Here is a 16,619-nt window from a genome sequence, read left to right as displayed (position 1 = left end):
GGGTGCTGCAGGCTTCTCTCTCCTCGCCAGAGGAAATCTGGGTACATGACCGAGTGCCAGCTAGCACCACCAGTCAGTGGGCACTCCTCCCTGCAGACCAGAAATGCTGCAGGTCAGTCTGTATCTGCTTTCCTTCTGTCGGAAGGCAGCATCAGGCCTTAGAGCGCTGGGGCTGACGTGGCCCCAGGGGCGGGCTGCATCCTTGAGTAGTGATGCCGGTGACAGGGCTTGTCTCGGAGATGATGCGAGTCCCAGGCTCAGGTGGGCTGCTGCATGCATGGTGCTTACCTGCTGAATGGCATTTCACCTGTAAAGTGAGGATACCTAAAGTGGTCTGTGAAGTGGACTTCCTGTGCTTTATTAAAACTACCTTTTAACATTATTTCTCCCCAGTCTCTGTCCTTTTTTAAAATGCTTTTAGCTGTGTGTGGGCTAAACTATGACGCCCAACACTCTGTCTTAATCAGGGTGATATTGCCCTGTTTCTTTTACTTAACAAATTAGAACTTACTATGTGCCAGGCATTATGTTAAGCACTTAAAAATATTATTTAATCCTAAGAACAACCATATTTTCAAAATAATCCTATCTTTAAAAAATAACCTTGGGGCTTCCCTGGTAGCGCAGTGGTTGAGAGCCCGCCTGCCGATGCGGGGGACACGGGTTCGTGCCCCGGTCCGGGAGGATCCCACATGCCGCGGAGGGGCTGGGCCCGTGAGCCATGGCCGCTGAGCCTGCGCGTCCGGAGCCTGTGCTCCGCAACGGGAGAGGCCACAACGGTGAGAGGCCCGTGTACTGCAAAAAAAGTAAATTAAAAAAAAAATAACCTTGAGACTTCCCTGGTGGCGCAGTGGTTAAGAATCCGCCTGCCAAATCAAAACTACAATGAGATATCATCTCACACCAGTCAGAATGGCCATCATCAAAAAATCTAGAAACAATAAATGCTGGAGAGGGTGTGGAGAAAAGGGAACACTCTTGCACTGCTGGTGGGAATGTGAATTGGTTCAGCCACTATGGAGAACAGTATGGAGGTTCCTTAAAAAACTACAAATAGAACTACCATATGACCCAGCAATCCCACTACTAGGTATATACCCTGAGGAAACCAGAATTCAGAAAGAGTCATGTACCAAAATGTTCATTGCAGCTCTATTTACAATAGCCCGGAGATGGAAACAACCTAAGTGCCCGTCGTCGGATGAATGGATAAAGAAGATGTGGCACATATATACAATGGAATATTACTCAGCCATAAAAAGAAACGAAATTGAGCTATTTGTAATGAGGTGGATAGATCTAGAGTCTGTCATACAGAGTGAAGTAAGTCAGAAAGAGAAGGACAAATACCGTATGCTAACACATATATATGGAATTTAAGAAAAAAAAATGTTATGAAGAACCTAGGGGTAAAACAGGAATAAAGACAGAGACCTACTGGAGAACAGACTTGAGGATATGGGGAGGGGGAAGGGTGAGGTGTGTTAGGGCGAGAGAGAGACATGGACATATATATACTAACAAACGTAAGGTAGATAGCCAGTGGGAAGCAGCCGCATGGCACAGGGAAACCGGCTCGGTTCTTTGTGGCTGTCTGGAGGGGTGGGATAGGGAGGGTGGGAGGGAGGGAGACAAAGAGGGAAGAGATATGGGAACATATATATATGTATAACTGACTCACTCTGTTATAAAGCAGAAACTAACACACCATTGTAAAGCAATTATACCCCAATAAAGATGTTAAAAAAAAAAAAAAAAGAATCCGCCTGCCAATGCAGGGGACATGAGTTCGAGCACTGGTCCAGGAAGATCCCACACACCTCGGAGCAGCTAAGCAAGTGAGCCACAACTACTGAGCCTCTGCTCTGGAGCCTGCGAACCACAACTGCTGAGCCCACGTGCCACAACTACTGAAGCCTGCGCACCTAGAGCCCGTGCTCCGCAACAAGAAAAGCCACCACAATGAGAAGCCCACGCACCGCAGCAAAGAGTAGCCCCTGCTCGCTGCAACTAGAAAAAGCCCGTGCACAGCAACGAAGACCCAATGCAGCCAAAAATAAATAAATAAACAATACTTAAAAAAAAAATTAACCTATTAAATTGAATCACTATGAAAGGTGACACTTAGGAATAAAGTCTGCTTTTTCATGTTGTATAATTATTATTAGCTAACAAGCAAGTGTGATTGATTCTAATAGCATAAAGGTTTTTTTTAAATAGTGAATTTCTCATCAGAAGAAATCCTAATTTTATTTCCATTCCGGTGAGTCTCCAAGGCTTTTTGTGTCTTCCTAGGGCCGCCATAACAAATTGCCACAAACGGGGCATCTTGAAACAACAGAAATGGCTTCTCTCACATTTCTGGAAGCCAGACATCTGGAACCAAGTGTCAGCCTTGCACTGAAGGCCCCAGGGGAGGATCCTTCCCCGTCTCTTGTGGCTTCTGGCAACCCTCGGTTTATAGACACACTGTTCCAATCCATCTGTGTTTTCACATGGCTTCTGTGTGTGTGTGTGTGTGTGTGTGTGTGTGTGTGTGTGTCTGTCTCTGCATCTAAATCTCCCTCTTTCTCTTAGAAGGACACAGTCGTATGGACCAAGATCCACCCTAACAAACTCATTTTAACTTGACTATATCTGCAGAGACCCTATTTCCAAATAAGTTCATATTCACAGGGGATTCGAATGCACACATATCTTTTGGGGACACATTCACCCACAACACCTGCAAACAGGCAAGACCCATCAGGCTGAGCACCTTTGTGCCCTTTAGAGCAGACCTTGCTCAGTGCCTTGTCTAGTTTGTCTAGTTTCTCCACTGACCTATTAGCCTCATTAGAAAATGAGGAAGGAAATCTTTGAAGAATCCCAACACAGGTAAAACCCCTGCGATTGAGTGGCTTGACTTGGTCAGGGCTGAAGGGGTTTCTTAGACAAGTTTAAGGTTATTCTTTGTCACTTTTGTCTTTGTCATAATGCACGAGGACTAAGATGAGACAGCAGCACCTGAGATGTCTGTTCTCACGATGTGTACGTTCAAGATGGGAGTAGCTTAGTCACAGCCAGGTGGGCCCTCAGGTGAGCTCTATATGCATGAACTTCTGGAGGCAAAGGAGGCAGCAAACAGCCCAACCCCGGGGGGCAGAAGGTGAAGCGGGGCGGGATGGTTGAGAAAGGCTGTGAAGGTGGGTTCCATGGGGCCGGTTGGCTGGGATGTGTCTCAGCGATCATTCTGGTTCAATCTTTCCTGGTACCCAGTGGGTCCTTTCAAATATGTAGGTTCATGTCTTTTATCTCTGGAATGTTTTCAAGGGTTATAGTTTTAAATGTTCTGTAATGTTTTAATTTTCTTCTTCGAGGACACCAATTGTAACAGGGAAGAACCAAATCTGACTACATGTTTGATCTGTTTCTTTAACGTTTGCTTTCCACCGCTTTTGTTCACTAAAAGGATACTGTCTACACATAATGGCCTGCCTCAGGGAGCCCTGACCCTCTGCCTGAAGGTTAAATCAAAGTGCCTTTGTTCAGGGAAACATCCGGACCCTGTCCACCTGGGGATGGCTGCAAGAAAGAAGAAATGAACACATGCTCTCCCCGAGGCTGGCCATTCCGCGGGATATTTGCAAAACTTATCACCTTTTTACTTTACTTCCTCATCTCCTCCCCCTCTCTGTGCTACACAAGAAACTGGCACCCAAACCCCGATAAGATGGTTACTTTGAGACTTATTCTGCCATCTTCTTGGTCTGCAGGCTTCCTGAATAAGCACTCCTTGCTTCAGCACCTCGTGTCCGATTCATTGGCCTGTTGTGCAGCGGGCGAGCAGAGCGAGCTTGGACTCGGTAACACAATTACACTGTAAAGAGGCTTAATCTAAAGATTATCACTAGAGTGAAAACACAGACCTTCCTAAGTACCAGAATAAATGAACAAAGCAAAAAGGACACACCGCACAGGGAAACAGTAAGTGAAACGCAATGCACACAGTAATTGCAACGTGATATAACTGACAGAATTGAGACCAAACACAGCCATGTAAATACATGTGAACGGACTTCACTTGTGGGTTTAAAAAGAAGAGATTTTTCAAATTGGCTCAAAAGCAAAACCTAACTCCATGATGTGTGAAAGAGATACACCTGAAACTCAATGATTCTTTTTTTTTTTTTTTTTGGCGGTACCCGGGCCTCTCACCGCTGTGGCCTCTCCCGCTGTGGAGCACAGGCTCCGGACGCGCAGGCTCAGCGGCCACGGCTCACGGGCCCAGCCGCTCCGCGGCGTGTGGGATCCTCCCGGACCGGGGCACGAACCCTTGTCCCCTGCATCGGCAGGCGGACTCCCAACCACTGCGCCACCAGGGAAGCACTGGGTGTGCTTTTTAATAGGCTACTCTTTTTAAAAATAGTCTTTTTAAAATTATTATTATACAGTCTGAGCATTTCTTGAGGGTAGACTGGGACTTCAGCAGAATGGTGTAACGGTGGCGGGGGTGGTCTGAGGAGTGAAACGCAGCACAGTGTAAAATGTCGACGGTCATGTGATTTCAGAGCTGTTTTGTGGACCAAATGGGATATATAGAAGAGCAGGCTTAGCGGTTCGTGACACGTTCATGGCCCAGTAAATGCTTATGACTTTTAATCAACATTTCTGTGTGGCCTAGAGCATAGTAGCAGGTAGTGATGACGTGTCTGATAACTTGGATCAAATCCAGTAAGCACCAGGCCGTAGGCGACATGGGAAGTAGAAGTCGGTGTTCGGAGCCTGAAACCCAGGGAAGGAGCCAGGGTCATCAGGGAAGGCCGCACTGAGTATAATTTTGCACAAGAACCTGAAGGAAGTGAGGCAGCCAACCATGGAGGAAGAATCTTCCAGGTGATGGAAACAGCAAGTGCAAAGGCCCAGGGGCAGAAGCACGCCTGGTGTGTTTGAGAAAAGCAGGGAGGCCGCTGCAACTGGCCCACTGGGCTGTGAGCAGGCAGCAGTGGTGTAGGGCCTCAAAGGTCATCTCAACCTTTAAAGGCAGGGAGTTATTTCTGTGCCCGTGGAGTCACCAAAGAGTCTTGGAGGGGCGTTAGCGCAACACCAATGTTGTCTAGTCATTGTGTGAATAAATGAATGAACTAATGAAGGAAGAGATGCATGTGGCACAGACATCTGTGAAGCAGGTTAACTTACATCGTGCCCAGAGGAGGAGGGCTCACAAATTGTCTAATTGTCTGTTTTATCTTTCTGTGGTGTTTTGTGAACTTTAGATCAGGAATAAAAAGAATTTCATCCAGGGCCTAAGGCAACTGAAATTGTACTGTAAGTGTTTTTTTCAAAATTCAGCTCTATTGTCTCTATCCATCACTGCAGAGGGCTGAAAAACCCTTAGGGGAAGATAAGAAAGCTACTTGCCCTCACAAGATCTGGCTCAGGAAATGAAATGAGCAGGACACAATCGCCGGTTTTAAATCAGTATTTTAAATCTATTGCATCATTTATGGGATGGTCTCAGTTTCCCATAGATGGGAGGAGGGCAGTGACTAGGATTTCCTTGTCCTGAGCAAAACCTTTGACAGACAGTGAGAAATGCTGTAATTTTACATAATTTTGGGGATGGGAATTCCATTTTTCTGAGTGACTATAGTGAGTCTTGCGTTTACTATAGGCAGAAAGGACAGGTTTAGCATCCCAGGCTCAGATGAGGTGAGGTTATTAGAAAGCTGGAGATGTACAGGGTGAGGACCTGTAAAATTCTGCAGGGACCCTGCACAGGTTTGCCTTGAACGTTTCAACCTGTGCAGCTGTCATACATTCACGGGCCCTTTTTTTCTGGAGAATTATGCAATAACTTTTCCTATTCCTTTTTGATGTTGAACAGCCCAGAGTAACACAGGCCAATTTTTACCAGCAAAGACATTGACCCAGCTTGCACAGCTGGAGTGACCCAGTCCCCACCTGTGCTGCCCTCTTGGTTACTGGGGTACCTTCGGGCCCCACCACGAGATGTGAGCTGAGCTCTTCCTGCTGCCGCGGTGTCCTGACAGCTGCTTGGACATGGTAGGTACTTAGTAAATGTTTACCCAGAATTGGGGAGAGACAGTCAGCAATGGATCAAAGATGACCATGTCCATCAATGGCCACTTAGCGGCTGAAAATAGAAAATTCAGCCAATCACCAACATGTTCCCCCTATTCAGGTGTATGGTACCCCATTAATCAGAGACTTGAATGTCACCTGAATTGTTGTTCTGTTTTAGAGCAGACTAGAAACAGCCACAGCAAGAAGTAGTTGAGTGGCCCCATCCAGGGTGCTAGGTGTCTCCCTCCTGGGTAGGCAGCTCTATTTAAATCCATGAATATAATTTTTTTGTTTAACAAATTTATTATTTATTTATTTTTGGCTGAGTTGGGTCTTTGTCGCTGCATGGGCTTTCTCTGGTTGTGGTGAGCGGGGGCTACTCTTCCTTGCGGTGTGCAGGCTTCTCATTGCAGTGGCTTCTCTTACTGCAGAGCATGGGCTCTAGGCACGTGGGCTCAGTAGTTATGGCGTGTGGGCTCAGTAGTTGTGGTGCCCAGGCTTGGTTGCTCCGCAGCATGTGGGATCTTCCCAGACCAGGGCTTGAACCCATGTCCCCTGCATTGGTAGGCGGATTCTTAACCACTGCGCCGCTAGGGTAGCCCCATGAATATAATTCAATGTTGCTATAACTGAGGGTCTAATCTATGGCAACACCTAGAAACCCAGTGGTTTTGGCAATGTGGGGGACAGTGGGGTGCCACTTACTGCTGGTGAAAGACCTGAGGTGTAGAATATTATCCGGCAGGCAGCAATGAAAGAGGATTTACTAGAATTAGGAGAATCTTCCCTTTTAAGTGTGTTAGTGATCCATGATCACATTTAAAGGTACTTCTTTCACATTCATATATCACCATCATAAATATAAACATATACCTTCATGGAAACATGATATGCATGTATGCTTATCAGTTAGGACACTTACACTTATAAATAACAAAAAAATGGAAGCTATATCTTTAAAATGATGGGAATTAATTGGTTCAAGTAATTGAAATCTCTACCTTTATGTACAGTTTGATCAGGGGCCCAGCTCCACTACTGCACAGTTGGCTGGGCTCTGTCCTCCTCCACATGGTGGCTTTTCCCTGAGTCTGGCTTCCATGTGGGACAAAACAGCAGCAGCTGTGCTGGGCCTCCAGCCCACCTGGCAGCAGGTTCCAGGTCATTTCCTTTGTAAAGCAAAACAACTCTCTCCTGAACCAAGTCTCCCTAAACTCCTTTTTCTCTTTCATTTCTTCTGTAGAAGACATAGAAGTACAAGTGGTCCCCTTCTTACAGGCACTATTCAGAGCTGGGGGATTCCAGCAGAGAAACCACATTTTATGTTTCGTGCTTAATTGTAATACATAATAAAGCGCCTAAAGTCACATACGAGTTATTTTACATGAATGGTCTTATTTAATTCTCGTAACAACCCTGCAAGGTGTAATCCTTGCCATTTTAACTAAGAACAGAGGGGGAAAAAAACGTAAACCAACTTGCTAAGGACACAGTGATGGTTACTGGCATGAAAAATGCATTGGAACTTTTAGAAATGCCAGCCGCGCACACTCCCGGTCCCAGGGCAGATTGCCCATCAAGCTTGTGAAGGGCAGAATATGGGTGACCAGCCTCTGCTCCCAGGCCAGGCTACTCCCCCGCCGGCCCTCCGGTCCTGTTTCCAGGCTGGCGCTGGAGGCACAGGCTCAGCCGGACAACCGGGGCCGATTGCTGGGGCCAGCCTGAAACAGCCTGGCAGAGGTTTGCCTGCCAAAGATGGGTTTCCTGGGCTTCCCTGGTGGCGCAGTGGTTGGGAGTCTGCCTGCCAGTGCGGGTGACGCAGGTTCGAGTCCTGGTCCGGGAGGATCCCGCGTGCAGGGGAACAGCTGAGCCCGTGCGCCACGGCTGCTGGGCCTGCGCTCTGGAGCCCGTGAGACACAACTACTGAAGCCTATGCACCTGGAGCCCATGCTCCACGGCAGGTGAGGCCACCGCAATGTGAGACCCGGGCACCGCAACGAGGAGTGGCCCCCGCTCACCACAACTAGAGAAAGCCCGAGCGCAGCAACGAAGACACAATGCAGCCAAAAATAAATTAATTAAAAAAAAAAAGAAAAAAAAGATGGGTTTCCTGGGATCAGCAGAGAATCGCAATGCGGGGGCGGGGGCGCGAGCCCGTGCGAGTCCCCGACGGGCAGCGGATGGAGAGCGTTCGGGAGGAAGTGGTGGGAGGGCTGCAGTCACGGTTCGCACGGTCATTGGCCGAGTCCTTCTCTTCCCGTCGGGCTCCGCCAAGGTCACAGGGCACAAGGCTCCCCCTCTGGCCGCTCAGCTCTATTTGGTCGGAGTTTCTGCTGAGTTTCTACAGGGGCGTCTCCAACTTTCTTTAACTGTGGGTGGAGGCCCGAGGTGTGGCCTTGCGTGTGTCCCCCTCTCCTTTGGGGCCTGCTGCGCGCAGAGAAGTTTCTGGACTTGGTGGAGGCTGCCGTGGGGCCGGGGGCCCGCTGGCCGGGGCAGGGCCGTCCAGGTCCCTAGAGGTCGGGGGTCAGCAGAACAACCCTGCTGGGGTTCTGCGGACACAGACCCCCGGACACCTCCTCGAACGGCTCTGTGGACGTCCGGGCAGGGGCGCTCTGGCCACCTGTGCCCCCGGCGGCTCCGATGATGCAGTGACACCGGGGTCGCGTCCTGTCCGGAGACAGCAGGCTGCTCTCGGCCCCGCTGCTGGCGGGAGTGCTTTACATCAGGGGCGGCTGGTTTTGTGGTGACGCCTTTTCCCCAAGTTCTTCGCTGGAGCAGAGGATGGCGCTGACTCGGGCGCGCGACGTCTGTTCCACATGTGTCACCTGCAGCCAGCACAGCCTCGAGGGCGCTGAGTCTCAGGAGGACTGGGTGGCCTGGGTGCCTCCTTTTTTGTGGGAAGCACGATGACAGGTTCACTGACACCTTGAGTTCCGGGGACAAGAGCCCTGAAGACGATCTGAGCCTTTTTGGAAGCAAAGCGTTTTCCAGATTGTGTCCTATCAGCCTCACACCCCAGTCCCGGGTCTCTCACCTCTGAGTTGTACCCAGTCCGGCCAGCTTTGAGGAAGGGCAGCACGACCATGTTTGTCGATCAGAAGATTGCAATGGTAACTTCCCAGGGTTGTGACGGCCAGGCAGGTGGCAGGTGAGTGTGGCTTTTGTTATGATAAAATTAGTTGTTGGTTCCTCTTCGCTCGGCTTTGCTGTTGGCGCTGCTGTCACTTCTTGGTTTGCAGAAACCGCTGGGCGACCAGCCCCCGATGCATGAGCTCTCTTCTACCTTCCTCCCCGGCTGCTGGGATTCACGTCTCGCCAGGGACTTTCTGTGGTTGACAGTGTCGCTAGGAAAGAGTCTGCCAGCCTTGTAAATTCCACAGACGGGTCAGTCATTCTGCTGAGCTCAGGACGGGGCTGCCCTTGTGTTGTCTTTAATGCTACCGGGGGCCCCTATGCTATCCACCACACTTGGTAACGCAGGGGAACAGGGACATGGATGTTTGAATATGTCGCCACACTCGGGCCGTAGCCATGAAGTTCAGGCAGTTTACCCCATTTGTATTAAAACAATGAAACTATATCATGAAAAGACAGCCTAGGAGAATTGAAAATTTATTTTGCTTTCCTTTTGGGCTTTGTGGTCAACGTCTTGATCCACTGTGATGGTTCATTTATTGTGTCAGCTGGGCCGGGCCACAAGGCCTAGATATGTGGTCAGACATTTTTCTGGATATTTCTGTGAGGGTGTTTCTAGATGAGATTATCTTTTAAAGGGGTGGACTTGGAGTAAAGCAGATGGTGCCCCCAGTGCGGGTGGCCCTCAGCCAACTAGCTGAAGGCCTGGATAGAGCAAAGCCTGATTTCCCTGAGCAACGGGGGACTCCGCAGCAGACTTCAGACTTGGACTGCCGGTTTGGGGCTGGGCAGCTTCCATCATCATGTGAGCCAGTCCTTAAACTAAAATCTCTCTGTCTTTCTCTACACACACATGCACGCGCGCACACACACACACACATCCGTTGGTTCTGTGTCTCTGGAGAACCCTGGCTAACGTACACACTTCGGGTTATGCATTGCCTGTTTGACACATGCAAGGCCCCCGCCAGCTGAGCTCCTGGGTCTCTCTCTGAGCTGGCTGTTTTGCCGACGTTCTCCTTTGTAGGGCAGATGAAGAGATTGTCTCACGCTTTCGTGCCGGGCTTCCTGCAGGGCCCTCACCTCCAAGAAGGAATGAGCATGTGCAGATGCAGACTGGGATGCTTAGTGCTTTGTGTCAGCCTGACTGGGCTAAGGGCGCCCAGACTCCTGGTTATGTCTGTCGGGCTTTCCCAGAAGAGAAGAGCATGGCGTCCAGTGGCGTCGGGCGGGCCCGGGTGAAACAGGTTGAGAAGAGGGCGAATTCCTCTCGCGCTAAAGCTGGGACGGCCACCTTTTCCTGCCCTTGGACATGGGAGCCCCCGGTTCTCAGGCCTTCGACCTCAGCCTGAATTACACCATGGGCTTTCCTGGGTCTCCAGCTTTCTGATGGTCGCCTGTGGGACTTTTGGTCTCCATAACTGCATGAGGCGCTTCCTATAATAAATCCCCTCTTACGTGTATCTCTATCCTATAAACCTGCAGGTTTCTCTGGGGACCCTAATACACAGATGTTACTACCAACATGAACAGAATAGGTGGAAACAGGCAAAACGTGGAACCAATGTATGTGGTGACCAGTGGCCCTCCCTCCCGATCCTGCCCCTTAGTCACTCAGGGACACGTGGCCACCTGACACCATATCTCTTCCTCTTTTTAACGAGTTTTAAGTATTCAGGAAAGTTGCAAGAATGGTGCAAAGAATGTTTGCCCCCTGAAGGCTTTGAGAGTAAGTTGCTGCCACGACACACATCATCCCCAAACATTTACTGTGCATTTTCTACAAAGAAGGACATTCTCTTCCACACTCACAACCCAGCCGCCTGGATCCAGACAGTGGCCCTGCTGCCCCACTGCTGCCCAATCCATAGACCTCTCACCACCTCCACTGATTGTCCCGACATCACCTTTGGAGCAAAGCATGACCCAGGACCCCCTCCCACACTTAGTGGCCACCGTTGGCTTCAGTCTGGGCCGTTCCCCGGGACTAAGGTGCCTCTCATGGTCTTGGCACCTGTGAACCCACAGGCAGGTATTTTGTAGGCTGTCCCCCGTGTGGCTTCATCTGACGTTTCCTCGGGTCACGCGTCTTTGTCATGCCTACCGAGTGTCCGCGGGCCCCGCTCAGCTGGCGCCTGGTTCCTATGTGACCCGTCAGCTGGGTGCCTGTCAGCACCCCCGCAGGTGCCATGTTCCTTCTTTGTAATTAAAAACTGTTTTGTGTGTGGACAGATTTGGAGTTATGTTAATATCCTGTTTCTTATCATACTTTCAGTTTAGTAATTGAAGTCACTGTGGACTCAAGGATCCTATGTTACTCTTTGAGTAACAATCCATTCCTTCTGTTATTTGTTCTAATGCACAGACAGCCCCCAGTTTGGCTGGCGGGAGCCTGTGGGCTGGCCCTGTTCCCTCCATGCGTCTCCCTCCATGCGTCTCCCTCCATGCATCTTTGTTATCAGATGAGCATTTCCTGACTTTCTGGTACAATAGTGTGTCTCAAGGTCGTGTCGTACTTTCCAACGCTGGAACCAGCCTTCTCTCCAAAGAAAAAATACCTTTCTACCGTTAACATCTACACATATTTCTGTATTGATCCACGTCTATGGCAAACCATGAGTTCACACCAACACCTCCAATTCCAGTCGAATGCTGGAGAGCTTACGGAGGAGAGATAGTGAGGGAAGAAGCAGGAGGACCGGGCCTGGGGCAGAAGGAGGCTGGGGCAGGGCAGAGCTGGCCCCGGCACTCGAGTGAACGGTTGTCCACTGCAGGGGTTCAGAACCATTCACGGAGCTTGTGGAGTGGAAGGAGGGCGTGTGGCTATGGCTGGGATGAGTGTCAGGGGCCGCAGCACATTCTGTTGGGAATGACTGAGAGGCCGTGCGAAAGGTTCCTCCGGAAACCTCAGACCGAGAGTCACCAGGATTCCTAGTAGCTTCCTGGACAAAAATTATTTTACCAGAGTGTCGCATCTATCCTAAGGAAAAGAATGCATGAACTTTGGAGGGAGCAAATATACATCGGATACGCATGGAGCTGTGTTTTACATTTCTGTGATGGGTGGTTTGCGGGCTCATTATTTATGGTGATGGACGTTTTCCCAGGGAGGGTCTGTCACCCTGTCCTCTGCAGCTCCCGTGCTTCCCACCCAGTGTCGTCTTCACTTGTTAACTCACTTATTCAACAGCAGTTCACGGAGTGCCTGCTGGGGTGAGGGGTGGCGAGCCCCAGGCTGTGGATGCATGTGAGCAGGAGAAATGTGGCCCCTCCCCCTTCCTGCCCATCAGAGAAGACGACGCTTAAATGCTCCCATGTGAGGTGTGAGGTCAGGGTTGGGAGGCCCTCGGGGGACGTCCCAGGTCACGAGCGATCTTGCCCAAGTCCCCAAGTGTCTCTCTCCTATCTATTCTGTTTGGTTCCTGCCCTGTGTCTGTGGTTTCCAGAACAGAAAAAATTAAATCTCTCTCCAAACCTCCCCAAAGACCTTCAGGAGTTCAAGACCGCTGGGTGTCCTTGCCCTTCTGCTGTGGACGTTACGTAATGTGTTCTTGCAAGTATCCAGAGCCGAGTGCTGTGAGCCGTTGCACCTCCATGGAAACCCAGCTCAGCCTGGGGGCCCCTCCCACCACAGCCAAGGCTGGAGCAGAGGGAGGAGGTGGGCCAGGACACGGAAACACAGAGCCACAGGCTGGACTTCTTAATCTCGGTGCTGGGAATTGTGACCTGAATTTCAAAGACCACATCTATCTAGTTGGGCTGGGGCTACAATTGCGGTATTTTGCTCCCCAGACAGTCACTGCACTGAATGGCCCTGCACCCTTCTACTGGGTCATGGTCCTGCACGTGCTGTTACTTGCCAGCTGTGTGGTTTGCTCAGAGCCACGTGACTGGGTAGACCAGAAGGCCTGGCTGACCCTGAGCTTTACTTCTCCAGCTGGGACTTGCTGGGCAAGTGTTTAGTGGCTCTGACATCCTTTTAACATTATAACCCTCAAGGAGTAAGGGAGAGACCAGAAGTGACACACCTTTTCATCCTTAAATTACATCCCAGCTGAGATGCTCACCTGGGATTTACCCGGCATCCTCTTGCCCCCGGCACTGTAACAGCCGAGCTGCTGGTGTCCACCTCACCGTGTCGGGAGCTGACCAGGGAACTGTCAGCCGGGAGCCATGTCTCGTGGGTGCTTTTTTCCCCGCCAGCTCCTGCGGTCTGCATCTTTTTCTTCTGTGTGGCCTGGCGGCCAGCCGGCCCCTGCTGTCAGCCTTCTGAGCTAAGATCTCCGCTCTAGTTCCTCAGGGACTGACAGCAGGAACCCAAAAGGTCCCTCCAGCAGAAAATCACGGAGGCGTGGGCAGAGCTTTGATTTCACTGTTTCCTCCTACTGCTACTCACCAGGTCCTCTGAGCGGCCCTCGGGAGGGAGTGGGACAGGTGTACTCATGCTCATCCTAAAGAATGTGAAAAACAGCTCCTAGAGGTCATGGCACTCCAGTGTGGGCCCCGGGCCAGCAGCATCGGCACCTCTGGTTAGAAATGCAGAGTCTTGGGCCCTGCCTAGCCCTGCGGGTCAGAGTCTGCATCTTCACAGGGTCCCAGGTGATGACGGTGCTTGGTGAAGGGTGAAGGCTCCCTTGGTGAAGGCTCCAGCCAGGGGCCTGGAGCTGGGAGGTCTCGCGGCCTGCGTGACCCCGCCCCGTCCTTCCCACGGGAAGACCAGAAGCTTCCTCTCTGCGCCACGCTGCTTCCGGCCAGGCAGATGTAGGACTGGGCTCTAGATCTAGGGCACGGACCCACGTATATTCACAGCCACTGAGACAGCAACCAGAAGGCTGAGTCAAGCCAGGAGCACAGACAGGGCGGGGGCGGGGGGCCGGGGGCGGTGAGAACAGCAACAAAACCCGTAGGCAGGGGCCTCGGATCATGAGGGTCCAGGAGGGATGCAGAGCCCTGGGTCTGCCTCCTAGCTGCCTGCGGTACCTACTGGCTTCCTGACTCACTTTCCTCGCTGTGAAATGGGACGCGTTAGGGAGTGGCAGGTATAAAGGGCTTAGACTGACTCTGGCACGAGCTGAGGTTTCGCAGTTATCACCCTGGTTCGGGAGGCGGCCCACCCTCCTGCGGGTGGAGGTCCCATCCTCACCCATGCCCCCAGCCTCACGTCCTCCTGTTCCACGTTTCTGAGGATTCAGCATTCCCGCTACGTGGCTGCATTCCAGCATGGATGTGGCTGCCCATCCCCTGTGGTGGAAAGAGAGTTTCTGGTTAAACAGCGCTCGGACACCTCTGCATGAAAGGGCGTCACTCCACAACCATTTCCACTCTCCCACAACCCTTGTGAAGCCAGTGGGCGATGTGACCTGTGGCCTCATTTCCAAGGCCAGGGTGATAATGACCGAACATCACTGGCGTTGCGTCTCACCGAGAGAAAGTTCAGATGGGCAGAGCTTTGTGAACCTGCTGGAGGAACAGTCCGTGCAGCCTGACTCGGGCTGGCCCAGGACCGCCTCTACCCCCAGGATGGCACTGTGATGCAGGGGAGGTGAACAGAGATTGCAGGGCACCGGGCCGTCCACACCAGTGTGCAAACCAGGCTTGTTGATTTGCAGAGACCCCTGCTCCCACCCATTGCCTGGTGTGTTCTGTACCACTTGGGCGATCTAGCTGCTGTAATAACATACCCAGCATTTCAGCAGCTCCCCACCCTGCAAGTTTACTTCTCACTCCTGGAATGTCCAGCACCCATGTTTTACTTTTTGGGCAGATTCCACACAGTGACTCGGGGTCCAGGCTCCTGGTGTGGTGGCTCCGTGGGTCCCCTTTCTCCTTATCGGTGGGCTTCATCTCTTTTTATGCCATGAACCCCGTTTGGTGGTCTCGTGAATGGGCTTTTTCTCAGAATAGTGTTTTTAAATACATTTTCAATAGCACATAGGATAACAAAGTATGTAATATGAAAATGTGATCTCTGTTAATACAAAGTCATTCATCCTGGTGCAGCTGCGGTTTTTGCCTGCATTCATAACTGAAGGAAACGCTAAAGGTCGGGTAGAGATTAGAAATAAAAATGTCATTTTCTCCTGGCGTTCGAGTTCACAGACGCCCTTGAATTGTGACCCAGGTTCAGACCTCCAGGCACGAGTCAGGGAGGAAGAGGCAGCGAAAGCACAGCCACTTCTCAGGCCTGTGCTGGCAGGACACCGTCCCTCTCACACCCGTTGGCCAGAGCCGGCGACAGGGCCGCATCCAGCAACTGGGCGTGGGAAATGCTGTCTGTCTGACAGTCTCTCGTTTCAGCATCTCGTGTCTGCCGTGTCCCGAGACACGGACGTTTAGTGATGGATCCAGCATACGCTCTCTAAATGCTGGGAGGGAACATTAAATTGGGGGGCCTGCTCAAATCTGTCCGTAAATCCACCAAAAGCTGTTCCCAGTGAGTGATACCAGGCAAAGGTCCCCCTCAGTTCTGCATGGGGTTCAGCCTTCAGGTGGCACCAGCCAGAGATGCTGCGGAGGGAAAAAGCCTGCACGTCATCTCCACTCAGGAAAGACAGACCAAGAGATGGTCCTTGTATCCCGGTTCTGAGAGCCCATGAAACACAGACCGCAGGCCCCAGGGAAGAGAAGGAACGATCTTGGGCCTTTTCAGAACGGCAGCCCCTCTGCACTCCCTCTACCGCAGTCTGTCCCTTCTCCCTCTGCACAGGGAGTGAGGCCGGCGCGCACCTTCTAATATTCAGGAGTCACAGGAGAAGACTCAGGTTGGTCCTCGGGGCATCAGTCCGCCTTCCGCCCCTGTCACCTGCTCGATAAACACTGTGAGACGTTCCGCTCTGCCTGCAAGGGGAGAGGCTCTTGTCAAAGTGAAGGGGATGCAGAGATGCTGCAGAAACCTGCCCGGGGCTGGGGCTCTAGCTGTTACTCCCTGGTCATTGCCTGCTGAGATGGCAGGTCTGGCAGTTAACACAGGATAGAGGTGGAGCTAGAGGTGACAGGTCTTGCTTGTCTTAATTTCCGAGGGCTGTCATAACAAATTACCACAAACGGGGGTGGCTGAAAATAACGGACGTTTCTTCTCTCTCAGTCCTGGAGGCCAGAAGTCGAAAACCAAGGTGTGGGCAGAGCCGTGCTCTTTCTGAGGTCGTAGGGAGGATGCTTCCTCGCCTCTCCAGGCTGCTGGTGGTGTCTCACTCCAGTCTCTGCCTCTCTCTTCACGTGGCCTCTCCCCTGTGTGTCTGTGTCCAAATTTCTCTCTTCTTGTAAGGTCACCAGTCATTGGATTAGGGCTCACCCTATTCCAATATGACCTCGTCTTATTACATCTGCAAAGACCCTGTTTCCACTTCTGGCTATGAAGTGTGTGTGGGTTCCCGCGCCGCCCCCCCCCCCCCCCCCCCCCCCCCCCCCCCCCCCCCCCC

This window comes from Lipotes vexillifer, unplaced genomic scaffold (assembly GCF_000442215.2).
Source record: "Lipotes vexillifer unplaced genomic scaffold, Lipotes_vexillifer_v1.1 scaffold459, whole genome shotgun sequence".
NCBI classification, from domain to species: domain Eukaryota; kingdom Metazoa; phylum Chordata; class Mammalia; order Artiodactyla; family Lipotidae; genus Lipotes; species Lipotes vexillifer.
The sequence above is the reverse complement of the archived record's forward strand: the minus strand, read 5'-3'. Positions refer to the sequence as shown.